The sequence below is a fragment of the Orbicella franksi genome, chromosome 15 (assembly GCF_964199315.1).
Source record: "Orbicella franksi chromosome 15, jaOrbFran1.1, whole genome shotgun sequence".
Lineage (NCBI taxonomy): Eukaryota > Metazoa > Cnidaria > Anthozoa > Scleractinia > Merulinidae > Orbicella > Orbicella franksi.
Genome location: NC_138159.1, coordinates 2,655,582 through 2,672,720, shown reverse-complemented (window position 1 = coordinate 2,672,720; position 17,139 = coordinate 2,655,582). Strand labels below are relative to the sequence as shown.

General features: G+C 38.6%; 1 long non-coding RNA gene across 2 annotated transcripts; it reads right to left on the bottom strand.

Annotated features, from left to right (window-relative positions):
• Positions 1 to 7: 7 nt before the first annotated feature.
• Positions 8 to 15,208, bottom strand: LOC145469079 (uncharacterized). 2 transcript variants are annotated; one of them, XR_014042271.1, is made up of 5 exons: positions 13,304 to 15,208; positions 10,059 to 10,168; positions 6,920 to 7,050; positions 5,314 to 5,401; positions 8 to 1,324 (listed from the first exon to the last, which is right to left on the bottom strand). It is a non-coding gene; the product is annotated as an uncharacterized LOC145469079 (long non-coding RNA). The 2 variants fall into 2 exon arrangements; XR_014042270.1 differs by lacking the exon at positions 13,304 to 15,208 and having other exon boundaries at positions 10,059 to 10,615.
• Positions 15,209 to 17,139: the final 1,931 nt, after the last annotated feature.

Genomic DNA, 17,139 nt, shown 5'->3' with positions numbered 1-17,139 from the left:
TGTTCCACATCAATTTTGCCTTCCTTCCAAGATTGAAAATTTTCTTGTCTGGTACTCGTGATTTGTACGCCATCTGTGAAAGAGCCTTGTAACATGGTTTTCAGTAAACTGACACAAGTTTGTAACATGATAAAGTCAATTTATTTTGTAATACTGCAGCAGACAAAAACCAATAAAGATTAAGATTACAGTACAAATCTTTCGCGTTCAATAAATAACAGTGTACACGTACACGCTAAGTCCGTAACTCTTCGTCTTCTTACCTCCGCCATATTCTGAAGATGTTACGATCATAATAAAACCTTCATTTACGACCCCGGTGTTATTTTCCTCTAATAGCTACAACTTTCTTGAGTTACCGCGATAATCACAATATGTGGAACTAGATTATGAACTAATGATCCGCGACAGAGTTATATTACTAAACCTTTGAGAAAAATAAGACAATTACATACTGCCGCTGTTTTCCTTCGACAACTACAAAGTTTACGAATAATTAATAGACTTGCAGAAGATTTAAAAATTCTTTCAACATATAACTGCCACTAAGTCTAAATAAACTTAGAAACTTCTATTCGCGATTTGCTGCAAAAAGTAAGTACGAAAGATTGAAGGGTTTTAAGCTAGCCGCGCTGTACGTAAACAACAACAGTAACATGTATATTATAATGATCACAGAATGACATTCGATAAAATTACCATTTGCATTGTTTTTGGAATAAACAATTTGAATGACTATGAACTTCGCGGATACTCCAGATCGTAAACATTAACTTTTGGTGAGAAAATGCGTCATCCTTTTTCATTGCCGCGGCTTACAAACCAAATAAATTCATCGGCACAGGAGCAATTTTTATCCCTACTCGATTGGGAATAGTGAAGTAAAGAAAATTTCAATTTTCTTTTTTCTTTCACAAGGAGCCATTGAAACTTGCAACGCAGGAAAAAAAAAATATTCGACACTAATTTTATCCTGCGAGTTTTCACGAGGCTAAAATGAAAGCCTATTTTTTTTTTTCTTTGAGGTAGCCAGCCGGGTTTTTCCCCTTATGGTTTTCAAGTTTCCTTCTTTTGGTAGGTAATTCGACTATAGTGTCATGACTCCACTAAAATACTGTTTGCCACACAGTCCGATTCCAAAAACTATTCCTTAGAAGTAAGAGATATCTAACCTGTCACCAGTACATACACTATTCGGTAGACATATAAAACCTATCGGCTAGTCACTCTCAGGCATCACCGTGGTGTACGATTAATTCATCTTGAGGTTATTAACAGTCTACCCAGGCCTCAGCTGCTCTTCGTGACTGAAAAAGCGTCCTACCTGGAATAAATAAAAACAACTTCTCAGAATTCAGTTACAGCAATATTGCCTATCACTATTTTACGAATAATTTGTCGTTTCATTACGAACAAACAAAAGATGACACATAAAAGGGGCTGTGTCACAGTTGAATTTGGTCTATATTATTTCGTTTAGCCAAATACTCGCTATGAAACACTATAGATCTAAACGCTATGAATCTAACTGACAAAACCATAGCTTCATTACAAACAAATTCCTGGGCGTTATAATTAAAGGTGACAAACAAACGAGATTAAGTTTAAAAATTGTTCATGTTCATGTCTGAACCCATCCCATATCGCAATCCGTTCCAATATAGGTTTTTGTCAAACAAAGTGTGAGTTCAACAGCAAAAGTGGCCAAATGTCGTGACTTTTCAAAGTTGCTGGGGAACATAACGTGACTTCACGTCCTTAGATTTTCTTTCCTTTTTTCTCAAAAATACCAGTAATCCAAGATGGCGATCGAAGATGTATGATGTCATTTTGGCTAGATATGACTTGATAACTGCCACGCGATTTGAACTAAACACCACGTTCGTTTGATGTGTCTAACGTTTATAATTTTCAAGATATGTGAATCGAACGCTTCATGAAAAGCTAGGACGAATTTTTTTTCTGATAGTACCTTTTGAATAGGCGCAAAATTTTGTTAACACACGCAGCAATTAAGGCAAAATTTGTCAATGATTTTAAATTCTGAGCACAATTTTTACGGTTTCCTCATACCTAAACAACACTATGAAATCTACCTTGCAGTAATAAAAGGAACCAAAACAAAGCTAAACAATACGAAATGGAAAACAAACAAACGTTATTTGATTCAGTTTTGTGGAGATCATTCCCGCTCCACAGTCTAGATGAACACAGGTTCGGTTACGGCTCGGAACTTTTCTTTTTTGCCTTCTTGTTTTGTTTTTGAATGCGCCTGTTCACTGTTTTGACCGCTTAAAACTTTTAAAGAACGGGAAAAGATATAAGCAAAACCTAAAATAGCATGATCTTGTTTAACTTATTAATTTCTCCACCTAACTTCCAAGTATAAATATTCTCGTCAAGACATATTGAATAGATATTTAATTCTTTCACTAAGGTAATATGAAATCGCAGCAAGACTAGCAGTGAAGATAAGTTTTGCAAGACGACGCAGTGGTACCAATCACGTCTAGGTTGTCACGTGACTACAAGAAAAAGGTCCCTAAGCTCTCAGTAAAATACATGTCTCACGAATTCCACCAGCCAGAAAAAGAAATGATGAAGGATGCAAAGATCTGTTGAAATACACACAGCAGATTAAAGTGCCCCTATGATCAAATTCTCGATATCCATTTTCGTACACAATAGGTCTTTCCTAATTATGTTGCCAAATTTCAATCTATTATGAACATCAGAACTCACGTTTCTTGGACCTTTACTTCCGAAAATTTGCGGCCGCAATTAACTTTCCTTGTTCCAAGTCTTGGTTGAGTATTGGAGTAAATGACGTCATTTTCTCAAAAATACCGCACGGGTTGAAATTATAATAACGATTAGTACAGCAATTCCCATAAAGAATAAGAAAAACTTTGGCTCTTATATTCGTACAATTTTTCTACACTAATTAACAATTAGATTATGAGCGCGAAATTTCTATGAGGTGATAGTTGATTCGGCCTTCGGCCTCATCAACTATCACCTCATAGAAATCGAGAGCGAATAATCTAATTGTTTTAGTAAAATCCTAACTGAAATTTACGCAAATAACGGTTTCCAATTATTTTTCTCCGCATTATTGAACTACAGGCTTTAATAAAATCGCACGTATTGAATTGCCCTTGGTAATTTGCAGTTGTTTACGCGCGCGCACCCGGTTTTTCAATAATTTCAAGTTTTTAAAGTCAAGAAACCGTCAATTTCCCTTTTTTTAATCGTCTCAGGAATTTAATTATCTATTTACATCTAAACTTTCTTCCAAAACTTCGGAAAAACGATAAAAAAAGTCGCATTTCGTGGACGATCGACAGCTACTGCACTCTAATGACTGATAGTATACGAGTAGTTTAGCCAATCAGATTGTAGCATTTGTATTAGTATACTAGTAGAATTCTACTACTTGTTATTATAATTTTAACCCGTGTGGTATTTTTGAGTAAATGACGTCATTTACTCAAATTCTCGACCAAGACTTGGAACAAGGAAAATTAATGGCGGCCGTAAATTCTCGGAAATGAAGATCCAAAAACCGTGAGTTCTAATGTTCGTAATAGATTGAAATATGGGAACATATCTAGAAAATACCTATCGTGTTAAAAAATGTAAAAAAACTGGATAAGGAGAATTTGATCATAGGGGCACTTTAAACAAATTCTCTGAGAAAGGATGCTGCCCCCATCCCCCCATACCCCCACCCCCCGCCCCCACCAAAAGTAACTGAAACGCTCCCGAAGAAAAGTCTCTTCTTTAAAGAAAAGTTCCCCTCCACGTACTGACAATAGTTTGATTCTGTCGTTTACACTGTCGGGTGCACCGAATCTCTCATGCGCTTACGTGTATATAACATAGTCACCTTCATGTCGATAAACGATCGAAGTGTCACGAAAGGCGACGACCAGGAACCATTTCCAACCGTACTTTTTTGAAAGCCGAAAATTTTGTTAAATTGCAAACGCATAATTTAGGCCAAAATTTATCCTTGGTTCTGAAGTTAAAACTTTCAAGATATCAATGACATATTCACAAAAAATCTTGCAGCATTCACATGCTAAATAGGCAGAAGCTGTGATATTTGATGAATTATTTGTGTAGTCAATCAGATGTGTACTGCGTGGTGTAGTGGAGATCACCGTCGCTATTCATTCCGGAATTCAGGACGGTCACAGGTTCATATACAGCTCGGATTTTTATTTTTTCCTTTTTATATTTTTATTTATTTATTTATTTATTTTTCAATGGACGCGCTTGTTTGGTGTTTGTACTCCTTTCAAAATTGAGATAGAATTTTAAAAAAAATCATAAAAATAAACAAACAAAGAGGAACTGTCCGTGGTTGAATAGTAATTTCTCGGACTGACTACAAGTCAACTCAGTCAGGGCGGTAAATCAGCATTGAGATGAAGGTATAAATAATTCCACCGGATTAAATTTATAATTATTTGACAGCAGCTAAGCAAGGTTACCAAAATATCCACGTTGGACGATTATTATTATTTTGTGTTCACAGTAGGAGCCATAGTTCTTAAATTATTTCAAAACGTTGATAACATTCTCAAACGGCAATCGCGTTTGCTTTGTCACATGACCACAAGTGACCAAGGCCCTATAGTACAATGAAGGCACGACCAAAGAAAATTTCCATTTTGATCAACCGAAACAAACGAATAATTTTCCTCTCTTACTCTCGCAACATTTTCGCAACGCAATATAAAACACTTTCTCCGTGTTTCTATCAAATTACAGAAACACTTGTGAAAGTTTGAAGAACATGAAAAAGACGTGAAAACATTCGCTCGTGCCTCGCGTTCCCATAACTCGAGAAAACAAGGGGATTGTTTCATATTTTGAATAGTTTTTCACGCATTTTCTCCTGAGTTATGTTATCATAAGAAAAGTGAACGAAAACGAGATTCAATCGCAGCTAATCCGCTGAAAAATTATTATAGTTATTTACTCCACCCTCCCGAAAAGAATCAGCGAACGACAGAAAATTCTACTTAAAGGGCCCTAGTCAGACACACCTTTGTTTTTGTTTACATGCGAGCGTTCGGCTATTATATTTTACTCGGAGCATGTCGAAACGAAGGAAATCACAGTGAAACAACTAAAGATAATTAAACAGACCCAATATAGCTCCTTTCAATGTAGATTAATCTAAAAATAGTATGGAATTTAGAAAGCTGTGCCAGTTGTCAAGAGTGCGCTCAGATCCAACTTCAGGAGGATAATTGAGAATCTGAGCCAGCTTACGTTTTGTGCATAAGAACAGGTGTTTACCTGGGTCCTGGACTGCGATAAAATCGTCTATCTTGAATGATGGTAAATGTGTTCATCCTCTTCTTGCTTTGTCCTGATTTGTCTCCACCTGAAAAAGAGAAAGACCAGAAAGATTAAGATCAAATGATTAACAGCCCTTTGCATAAATGGCGCCTACATTTAAATAACAATACTTATACATCCTTAGCGTCAAATTCATGTAAAAAAAATCGTTTGTCTTGAAACATGAGTACGAGGCTAAGGATGTATAAACTATTGTCATTCAAATTTAGGCACCATTTACGCAAAAGATCTATGGCTGGCATGGTGTGCTAACTGGTTCCTAACCCAAGGAACCTGGCCAGTGTACTCTGGTAAGACACTTTACTCTCAGAAAGCGGCTGTCTAAGCCTAGGAGTATAAATGGGTAACTACATTTCTGTTCTAACCTCCTACGTAGACGATCTTTGGGCTCTTCACAGAATCTGAATTTGCTAGGTGGAAGTAACCCTTTTACAAGTCAGTTCTTACACCCATCTCTTGTAAAAAGCCCAAATCCATTCGATAGTCCAGGTTCCAAAACAAGTCCTTATTTTGTATCTTTTTTGTGGGACCAAGTCTTTGCATCACAGATCAAGAAACTCAGGAAGAGAATTTGCTGGGTGGAACCAACCCTTTTACAGGTCAGTCTTTACAACCATCTCCTGTACAAAGCTCAAGATCCATTCAGCACATGAAGACAGTCCAGGCTCCAATACAAGTTCTTATTTTTCACCTGTTTCTTATGGGACCAAGTCTGGACCTCACAGATCACAAAACTCAGGAAGAGAATTTGCTGGGTGGAACCAACCCTTTTACAGGTCAGTTCTTTTACCCAAGATAGCTCTTGTACAAAGCTCAACTGATCCATTCAGCACATGCACACAGTCCAGGTTCCGAAACAAGTTCTCATTTTTCACCTTTTTTGTGGGACCAAGTCTCTACATCACAGATTAAGAAACTGAGGTCCAAGAGAATTTGCTAGGTGGAACAAACCCTTTTACAAGTCGGTTCTTACACCCATCTCTAGTTCAAAGCTCAAGATCCATTCAGCCTATGAAGACAGTCCAGGTTCCAAAACAAGCCCTAATTTTCACCTTTTTTGTGGGACTAAGTCTCTGCCTCACAGATCAAAAAACTCAGGAAGAGAATTTGCTGGGTGGAACCACCCTTTCACAGGTCAGTTCTTACACCCATCTCTTGTACAAAGCTCAAGATCCATTCAGCACATGCAGACAGTCCAGGCTCAAAAAAGGGAGTCTTATCTTGTAACTTGTTTTTTTTTTGTGTGTGTGTGTGTGTGTGTGTGTGGGACCAATTCTTTGCTTCACCAATCAAAAAATTCAGAAAGAGAATTTGCTGGGTAGAACCAATCCCAATCTGGGCCAGTTCTTTCATTATACACATATTTCTTGTTCAAAAGGTCCATTTGGTACATGCAAAACGTCCAAGTTCCTCAACAAGTTTCTTAGATAATATCTTGTTAGTGTGATTCTGATGTTAGACTAATCTTTTTTGTCATATTGTACATCTAGAACTGAAATGTTCCCAGTAACCTCTGTGATCACAGGCCAATATTTGCACTTACCATACTGCTGTCTGATAGTCCAGCTCAGTGATTGTTAAGATATGATACTTAATTTGAGTCTCCAGAAATTGTTAGGGGTCTTCATGTAAGTCCCAATCCCTCTCCTCTTATCTTCCCAGTGTTACAGATCCCTTGATCAAACAAAAAACAACATTAGTCTTAAAGGTCAAACTGATTCATCTGCCTAATATATCAAGTTAAATTGAAGCACACAAGTTTGGACCTAAAAAACATAGCTATCTGGTTCAGCCAATTCGCATTTCACAATTATAATATTATTACCCTGGGAACTCAATGTTTGTTTTAGTATTGCAGTGATCCATCTAGAAAAAGGCAGCAGTGAATCTAGGGACTCACAAAGCTAAAAACCTGTGAGTCAAACACACAGGAGTGTGAGTCCCACACTCATCATTATATGAGTTGTACCTATGAATAACATATTCAATTAAATGAGCTTCGTATTTTATTAGTTACTTTTTTTACCTTGGAGGGCCATCTTGTGTTTGAGGAGACCAGCATGCCAATTTAGAGTGGTGTTTGAAAGCTTCTTTACTCATTCTCATTCCGTTCAATTTCCTAGCCTCCAAGCAGACTTTACAATACATATAACTTGCATTTTTCTTGTAGACCAGCCTCGAATATGTTTAGTCACGGCTCAAAAAATCTCCGTTCCTTAGATTTCACAGATTTTGTTTGTGCCGATTCTTCATTGTCTTCATTCGCTTTTGCATCATCCTTCTCTATTGCAGTTGCTGCTTCTTACTCTTGATGTTTACTTACTTCAGGCCGTTTTGCAAATGAGAGCTGTGTTTGCCCCTCCAGGGGCTTAAGTTTTTTCTTCGGTCGCACATAATTGGAATAACAATGTCTGCCTTACGAAAGCAAGCAGGAAGAGACAGAAAAACCAGAAACCAGAAAAACCATACACTTCTGTAAAATACCGCTGATCATGAAAATTGAGCCTGCACTGACCAGAATGTAACGGCGTTCACTTTATGATCACGCGCTTCTTACTTTGATATGTATTTTGAAATTTTTCATGAATAGAGAAGAAAAGTCATCAAGTCATGATCGTAATAGAGAGAGGGTAATTTTTTTGTGTCCAATGGGATGCATCTGGGACTAAATTTGTGCATCTTTTAGGAAAATTAGGAGTCTGAGATGTGGGACGCGCAGGTAGATGGATCACTGGTATTGTCTCATAACCCCCTGACTGATCTACTTAACTTTAGAATCAATAGAACTTTAACCATTGACAGTTTTGCTTCAGGTGTCCATATGACCTAAATTATGCAAGTCAAATTATTCTCACATTTTGATTAGTTCTTACTTTTGATCAAATGGACATATTAAAACACTTCTTGGCTTCTCCACTGGTTAAAACTGATTCCATGTTGCCATGTGCTTGTTCAGTAAAAGATCACAGAAGACGTCAAAATGTGGTAAGAACATCAGTGACACACTGAACTATCGTCTCATGCACCGTATATTTTTTACCGCATTTTGACCTCATCTGTGATCTACTGCTGAACAGATGCACAGCAACATGGAATCTATTTGTTAACCCTTTGAGCCCCAATTACGCATATATGCGTAATTAATGGTCGTGCTCTTTGTATCACTTGTGACATCATCAATTTAAATGTCATCAGATATTCTTGATAACCAGATAGTAGACTAGGCTAGGCCTTTCCGTACAATGGTCAGGTTTAGATATCGATGACATTCTGACATCGCAAATCGAAAAACAACATTTAACTTATCAGTTTTGCTCAATTGCTCAATTTTGTACGTAATCCTCGAAAAATCTCTCCTTTTGGTAAAAAAAAGCTTTTTTAGCAAAACTTACTAGGCTTATTTAGCGTCATGCCAGCCAAAAACCTGACTAAACGGTTAAAAACGGTATTTTTGGCAAAAGTTTGGTATCAAAGGGTTTAATTGGCAATTTTAAAGAACAAGATTTCTCTTAATTTTCAGATAGACCATGTTGAGACCTTATGAAAAAAATATGAAAAAAAATTAATTGGAAAAAATTGATTCTTTGACACAAAGTCATTATTAAGCTCTAACAGATAGCAGTGTCACCAGAGTCATCAAGTTGTCACACGGTTGTCGCCTGAAGCAGGGGTGTCTGGAAAATCTGAATAGCAAATAGTGAATAGTTGCGAATAGCGAACAGCGAATAGTCCCGAATAGCAAATAGTACGAATAGTGCAATAGTGGCAAACAGTCTCGAATAGTGGCGAACAGTAGCAAATAGTGGCAAATCGTAGCAAATAGGGTACCCAGTATCTCGCAGTCAACCTTGCAGCAACGTAGGATGGGATTTTCCTGCTAAAAAGCACAGACGCTTAACAGGACAAAAGGTGTTTCTAAACGTAATTTCTTCTGTTTTAACCACTGCAAAAAAGTAATTACATCTCTATTAGGTTATCCTTGTGTTTTCTGTTTTCTTAATGTCGGCGATGGACAGCCCTAGCCCGAGTCCTGAGAAGAAAAGGTAATAAATTCACAGAAATTCCGTTGCTTATTTGGATAATTAATTAACGTAGGATATTAGATCTAAAGCGGTGACTATTGATGACTATTCGTCACTATTCGCCACTTTTCGCGACTGTTCGCCACTATTCGTACTATTTGAGACTGTTCGCACTATTCAGGACTATTCGCTATTTGCTATTCGCGACTATTCGCTATTCGCAATTCGGGTTTTCCAGACACCCCCTGAAGCAGTGACGAGGACACAAGCACAAAGTGTTTGTTGTTGAGATATTTTTAGTTTTGTATTGGATCTTCTGTCTGCAGTTTGAGTAGCTGTGCATTTGGAAAGTTTTACCTAATATTTTTCATGCCATCAAAGTGTACTTCCAGGGCTGTGCTCTAGAAGTGCCCAGGTGCCACAGGTGACTAACTTCTACCTTTGGGCGACTGGAAAAACTTACTTTTTTCATATAAGCAGAAGTGCTGGGCACCTTTTGGGCTCCTAGTAATTTTTCTTGGACCACAGCACTGACTTTTAAAATAAATCCATATAGAATTGGGGTTAAGCTTATTCCTATTGCTAAAATTAAAACATCTCCTAAAGTTTAGTTGTATCATAGTAAACTTAATCAAGGTGCTTAATGATCTGAGAACTTACCACTTCTTCACTAAAGTCTGCTTTCCTAGCTGGTTCTGCAACTACATGTAAGCCAAGCTTGTGTTGCATTGCTTCAGGAGAAAATGGCGTTTGGATGTTTAGACAAAAACCTAAGGAGGGAGATAACATGTACAAGGGTGAAGTTACTGAAAACAAGAAGAAGCTTTTGGCTCCTGCCATTTTGAATTCTCCCACAGTTTAGAGTAGTCTGCATGTAGCTGTACCAGCCCTTGTAGAGCAATTTTGATCGAACGTCGATCACTGATATCCTTTGACACTCAGTGTATGACATCTGCAGATTGCAGACTATAGACAGCAGACTGCAGACTGGAGATTTTTAACCCAATATTGTACTTCCATTTCTGTAACCGAAAGCTAACTGTAAATAAGCTAACCTGAACACTATTCAGGCTAAACTGGGTGCTATTTAGGCCTAAGTGTAGTCTGCAACTGGCCATGAGGTCTGCAAATATAATACATGTACACTGGTTGACACTCTACTGTGGGTGCCTTTGGTACACATGGTCATGGTGTATGACATTTGCAGACTGCAGACTGCAAGAGATGAGGCGGGCACTTTGAACGTCTGTGCGCACCCTGCGTGGGGAATTTTAGCAAACTTTGAACATAAATGTTGGCCCTGGGATCGGGAAGTTCGAACAGTGCTAAAAAAATGCTGGCCCCAGGGTCGGGAAGTTTGAACAATGTTAAAGCAACGAAAGCGACCAGGGTTTTGAATGCCGGGAGCTTGGATACGATTGTTCAATGATCTTGAAAGTACCCAGAATTCCCAGGAGTTCGAGCATGTTTTCCACGCTTTCCAGTTGCAATAAACTGGAGGAACGAAAGGTAAAGATAAATCTTTTTAAATTCATTGAAGAGTACTGCACTTTGTTGAAACTACAGCAAAAGGGCCAATCATAACTTGAAGAAAGACCAAGATAAACTTTAATGTTCATGATTGAAATTTTTAGATTCTATGAAAAACTAGAATGACTGTACATGTTGACTCTAGAATAGTGAGTGGTAATATTTTCGGGTTTGTGAATATATCAGCTGAGTGCAAAATTATTAAAGAAAACAAAGTCAAATTGAAGCTTGTTTTCACAGCTTTATTAGTATATAAATTTTATATATAAAGAGAGCAGAGCCTCCCCACTGCCTTTCACTGGAGCAGCATGATCAATGAAAAAGTCTTGTCAAATGCAAGCACACATTCTTTACTTCAGATGGCTTGAAATTCTCGGTCTGGTGGGTAACTTTGAACTCAAAACCTTTTCCCAAGGTGAGGAACTTTGAATTGAAATCTTATCCCAAGGGATAGGAAGTTTGATTCCAAATTTTTGTTTGTGATCAAAGTCCCCACCCCATCCCGTGGTCCCCCCCCCCCCCTTAGGCATAACATCGATAGCCGCATAATACAACTATGTTATGTTGCATTCCCCTTTCCATTTTTGAAAGCAAACCGTAAACACTGTAAACAGGCTAATGTGAGAACTATTCAGGCTAACCTGAGTGATATTCAGACTAACCGGAGTGCCATTTAGCTTTAAATGTAGTCTGCAGTCTGCAGTCTGCAAATCAAATACACCAACATGATCCACAGGTGGCCCAGATGTTGAATGCGATTAATACGTGACATTATGCCGTTGGCCATTGCGTTACAATTTTAGCTGTTTATAAGACAATGTATGAGAATGCTTCGAAAATTACTCTAAATGCTACGTGTAGAAAATAATTTGAATAAAATGGCTTACCTTATGTTTGCATTGCGTTATTTTAATGTCTCTAGGTTCCTGGAGGTGGTTTAGAGCCATTTAGGCCAGTTTTACTTTCTGGCAGTTTGCTTCCCCTAGAAAATGAAAGGCGGGCGGCCCACTGGCCTGATGGCCTGCACTCAAAGTTCTGTAAATTCCACAAAAATGGTCTAATCTCATCAAAACTGCCTCATGGCAGCTGTCGATAACTCTTCTTCCCATTCGCTTTCTCCCAAGGTTCCAAAGTTTATCTTAACCGCCCAAGAATTGCTGGTTTTCCAGCTCTTGCTTTCCATTTCTGCTCCGTCTAGATCCTTTAACGATTATCTTGGCCACAGGATTTGAATTTCTAGCTTAACAACATCGCCATCATGACAAAGTCGCCTCCAACCATTGAGAGGCACAGGGCATTGGTCAGTTACTTGTTGCCATCTCTCGCTGCAGTTAACAACGCTTTTAGGCGCTAAATTCATCTGAACATTGTTTGCTCCTTGTATTTTTGCAGTTAACAGAGCTTTTAGGTGCTAATTTCAGTTATACACCGCGGCATGGTGCAATTTGCATGATCAAAAATTGTCCCATGCCTCTTGACGGTTGGAGGCAACTTTGCCATGATGGTGAAGTCGTTAAGCTAGAAATTCAAATCCTGTGGCCAAGATAATCGGTTACAGATCGAGACGGAGCAGAAATGGAAGGCAAGAGCTGGGAAACCAATGATTCTCGGGCGGTTAAGATAAACTTTGGAACCTTGGGAGAAAACAAATGGGAAGAAGAGTTATCGAAGGCTGCCATGAGGCAATTTTGCCAAGATTAGACCATTCTTGTGGAATTTACGGAGCTTTGAGTGCGAGCCGTCGGGCCAGTGGGTCGCCCGCCTTTCATTTCTCTTTAGGGAAGCAAACCACCAGAAAGCAAAACTTGCCTAAATGGCTCTAAACCACCTCCAGGAACCTAGAGACATAAAAATAACACAATGCAAACATAAGGTAAGCCATTTTATTCAAATTATTTTCTACACGTAGCATTTAGAGTAATTTTCGAAGCATTCTCATACATTGTCTTATAAACCGCTAAAACTGTAACGCAATCGCCAACAGCATAATGTCACGTATTAATCGTATTCAACGTCAGGGCCGCCTGTGCATGAGCCTCTTTTGCTTCCCTTTATAGATTATCTAAGAACTAAGAATCTGTACAAAATACGGCCTGTAGCAGATCCAAACAGAGAAACAAGTGACGATTCTTATTTTAAAAGTCAAATATTACAGCTTTATTAAGTAACTTAAAAGTTACCTAATCAGCTTGATGTAAACAGACTCATCTCTAATGGGGACATCTCAACAAATACTGCGCTTAAGGTTTGTTGGTTTATTTATCCCTGTTAACGCAGAATAATCTCTGATGGACACAAGTGTCACGTTCATGTCCTGTATTATTACCTAGTCTGGTAGCTCTCAGTTAAATATTAAAGGTAGTTAAAAAGCTTACCTTATGCGTCCATTCCTCCGGAGGTCTTCAAATACAACATCTCCTCATTCCACAATATGGCTTCAACATGCCAAAAAAAAACTGAAAAAGTAAAGAAATTTAGCTTATGCCTCAGATCAGGCAACATCAACCCACTGATGCAAGCCTTGGGACAAACCTTTGAAATTACAGTAAACACAATTTTCCACTATTTATCTTTCACACGTGCAAGATGGCGGAGACGAACTGCGCTCGCAAAGATCAGAGGGAAAAAGCGGTTGGCAGACGGAAAGGAAAGGTGGGGAGAGGGGCTGTCTGCGCAGCAGGTGGAAGGGGTGGGGGAGGGCAAGCCGTCCCCAAAAACTGTGGATCACCAAATTCCACCATTATCAAAGAGTTTAAGGTTTAGTTATTCAACAAGACACGAAGAACTTCGGCTCATCTTCTTGCGAACATTATAAATGCAGAACCGCAAATTCCAACTGACAAATTCCTGGATGAATGCTTGTTTGTTTGATTGTAGGAAACTGTTGAAAGGAATACCATGAAAGTGCCAGCATCAAGTTTTGCGGCGCGTTTTTTTTCTTCCCCTAATAGGTTCAGATCTTGGGGAAAAAATAAATGCCCTTTTCAGTGTATGCTGGGTTATATGGTATCAGAGGCAACAGTATTCACAGGCTAGCTGCAATCCTGTTCACCTCTGTATTCAGCCGCCTCCGTAAACCCACTAGATTGCGAAGAATGGCAATTTTTCTCTATCAATCCGTTAAGCAAAATTAACGGTACGACATGTGCGAACCACGAGTACAGTAGCACCTCCCACTAACCCTCACCTCTCTACAACGGCCACTTTAAAAAACATAGCCCCCCTACAATTTTGGGCATAGATGGTCCCACACATATAGTCCCATGCATCTCGGGCGCGAATAGATGATCCCATAGTTCTCGGGCCAAGAGGAAGAATTAGAATACACATACTCCTAAAAACTCTATACAGATCCCTTGATCATTCATACTGACGAGAGAATACTTTCCCACTAATTTTCGAAACGCGGAAAAAATTCAGTTCCTCAGGCTTCATGTTAACAACGCAGTGTATCCCTGCTTTTAGCGCTATCTCCAGAGGTTATATTGACTGTCCTTTCCCGTTCCAATGCTCTAACGCGTTTCCTTCCGGGTTTGGTCATGAAATTCAACTTGCATCGTCTTACCACAATTTTCTTTAGTCTCTATGTTCATTAACTTGAGGGTTCCCGGTTGTGCTCCTCCCCCAACCCCGCTTTCCGTATTCCTTGTTTTGGCGCCACTCCCAGAGCTTTAATTTTTTTTCAATACGCTACTCCTAGTAAATTTGATCATCAGTTTAATTTGATTATCTCTTGCCTCTTTTCACGTCTCCCCTTTTCCATTACCTCGCGAGTTTCCCAGTGTGTGTCAGCCCCTCCACCGTCCCTCCCCCCTGCCCCCGCTTCCACCGCATTACGCACTCTCCATTTTCGTGCTTTTTCCAGAGGATCCATTGTATCGAACTTTCTTTTCGTGCGCGTTTCCCTGCAAATCCGGTCATTAATTCAAAGTGCTTTGCTTTTTTGCATCCTGTGTTGATTATCTGTGCCTGTTTTTATGCATATTCTTATCCAGTAATTGAGATTTTCCCATTGCGCGTTCCTCACTTACATTACGCGACCTCTGTTTTGCGCTTTTTGCAGCGCCTCCAATGTATCTCAGTGCCCTCTTGCGATTCGCGGTTTTTCCAGAGATTATTTTGTTTCTAACTTTCTGTTGTTCACACGCACGTTTCCTCGCAACTTTTGTTATGAAATTAAGTTTTGCCGTCTTGTACTACGTGGATTTTCTGTAGCATTTTGAATGCTCCCCTTTAGCTTGTTAATTGTTAATTTCCCAATATTTCTAGCGAATTACAATGTATATGCACCTCCCTTTTGGTGCACTACAATTGTTCGGGGAAAACCTCTTTAACTCGGATAAATTAAAACACGATATTAAAACATTAGAAACTGGTTATTGGGTCAATGAGCTTCAGAGAGCCCAATTTCGTCGTTTTGGAGCTGGACCCGTTTTGTCTCGATACTCACAAATTCAAACGGCGATATATTTGCTAATCATAATGAGCTGTAGCTTTGACGCGTTCACACAGTAGACAGGCAGATAAACCCCTTCCAGTTGAGAAAAGCTGTGATTCATATGTTGGGTGTATTTTGAAAATTTTTAAAGGTGTTTAATTAAATATTGAAATGTTTAAAAAAAAAGCCGCAAAAAAGCCGCAACGTTAATGATGAAAACAATATACGCTATTTTAAGCTTCCTTTTATCGGCCAGTACTCTAGAATAACGGAACTCAAACTACGGCAATTACTTAAACGTTTTTGTGAAACGGATCTTAATATCAAATTAGTTTTTACTTCTTTCAAAATCAAGAATATGTTCAGTTTTAAAGATCGTACTCCTGATGCTCTAAAATCCATGGTAGTTTATCAATTTACTTGTGCGGGATGTAATTCCTGTTATATTGGTGAAACCAGTCGCCATTTTTCTACCAGGATTAAAGAACATACAGTAAGCGATAAAAACTCGCATATTTTTAAACATCTTTCTCAATTTTCTTCATGCAGGGGCATGTACACACCTTCTTGTTTTCGCATCTTAGACTCAGCGAATAGCTCTATTGATCTTAAACTTAAAGAAGCCTTTTATATTAGTAAGAACAAACCTGACCTTAACAAACAGTTACATCACTTCAACACCTTTTTAACTCTGTAATTTCCGTTTCCACTGTTTTGTAATGCATATTGTAAATAATTTATTCATATTTTGTAGTATATAACTTGTGTCACGTATCATTAGTCACTCTATTAAACTGAAGATGGCATAAGCATGCCGAAACATGTCTTTAAAAACTGTTGTACGTTTTATGCAATATTTATCATTATTGCTAGTATTACGACCTTATGAAATGTTTAAGGTGTCAAACTTTTTTAACTTTGGTAGGATCGGAAACGTCTTTTATTTGCACGTGTTCTCGAAGAGGAGACGCTTATGCAGTTATCATGATAATCTATTCATAATTTATTTTGGATGACAAATTTGTACAATATATTACATTTTTTCTGTTTTACAATTCTCTCTGCGCAGTGTATATGGGGCATGGTCACAAAATATATTATATTCTTTAGGAAGTCATAAGCGACAAGTGACATGAGTTTGTTTGTTTGTTTGTTTGTTTGTTTTGTTTTTGTTTTTGTTTTTTGCGTTCCCGCGATTTTTGAGATGGTCAGAAAAGAAATGACTAGTAAGGGTTGTACGTGTATACTTTTCAATCTGTTCGTCATGAGGTAGTCTCCTTCTGAAGGCATTGTCACACAACGAATCTCCCAGTTAAGAAGCGTTGCGTGACGACCTAAATATGGGTTGTCACGCAACTTGTTGAAGTTGCAACTTGTTGAAGCAAATGTTCACATGGATGGTATCATTACAGGAATAGATCTACAGATTTTTGATCATGATATTGGGAAGTCCGTGACGTCGTCTCTTCCATCCTCCAAGTTCTTTTGCTTCAAGCCTGAGATACTTCAGCCATTTTTGATACTCGCGACTGGTAGATGCTCTGAAAACGTACGTCTCTTTGCCTGTTGACATGATCCCAAAGGCGTCCTTCCGCTCTGCAGCAAAATAAAACAGTATGCAGCCAATGAGAGGCGATACTTCATGTGATATGTCAAACAAGAGAGACCGTGTTTTATCACATTTCCAAATAGTGAGAGGAGAGTTGAAAATACGACGCACAGTGGAGTATTTTTGACGAACTTCGAAAAGTTTGGAAATGTGGTGAGCCACTG